This window comes from Marmota marmota, unplaced genomic scaffold (genome assembly GCF_001458135.2).
Source record: "Marmota marmota marmota unplaced genomic scaffold, marMar, whole genome shotgun sequence".
Taxonomy (NCBI): domain Eukaryota; kingdom Metazoa; phylum Chordata; class Mammalia; order Rodentia; family Sciuridae; genus Marmota; species Marmota marmota.
The window spans coordinates 41,811,587-41,812,385 of record NW_025999990.1 but is presented as its reverse complement, the minus strand read 5'-3'; positions in this window follow the sequence as shown (position 1 = coordinate 41,812,385).

The window sequence follows — 799 nt, the reverse complement described above, 5'->3', positions numbered from 1 at the left end:
GGATAGGAAAGGTAGCAGAAATACAACAGTTACTAATAGGGCATTATGTAAAAATGTGGATGTGTAACCGATGTGATTCTAGCAATCTGTATTTGGGGTAAAATTGGGAGTTCATAACCAACATTGAATCTAATAGTATGAAATATGAATATGTCAAGAGCTTTATAATGATTTTGAAACAACCAAATAAAAAAAAATTAAAAAAAATAAAAAAATAAAAAAAAATAAAAAGCCATTACTTCAAAAAAAAAAAAAAAAAGAAATGACATTGAGGGCTGGGAACATTGCTCAAGCGATAGCGCGCTTGCCTGGCATGTGTGCGGCCCAGGTTCGATCCTCAGCACCACATACAAATAAAGATGTTTTGTGTCCGCCAAATACTAAATATATATATATATAAACTCCGGGGATGCTAACCACTGAGTTATGTCCCCAGTTCTTTAAAAAAAAAAAAAAAAAAGAAATGACATTGAAATGTATAACCCTCTGAAAAAAATTATGTACTTAGATTCCAGCCTCACACATATTCCAGTTAAATTCTCGACAGACCTAAAATGTAGAAGGGGGAAAAAAAACTCAGCATTTTAACAGAAACTCAGCGTAGTATAGGCTTCGCTATGTATAACACAAAAAAAAAAAAAACCCTGAGAAACCATTAAAAAATACACTGATAACTTGTACCACAAAAATTGTTTGTATCTCACACAATAATATCATAAATGAATGAAAATAATAAACTGGGAAATCATGTGGAGCTTATTATCATTGACTAAAGATAAATCTTCCTTAATGTGTAAAG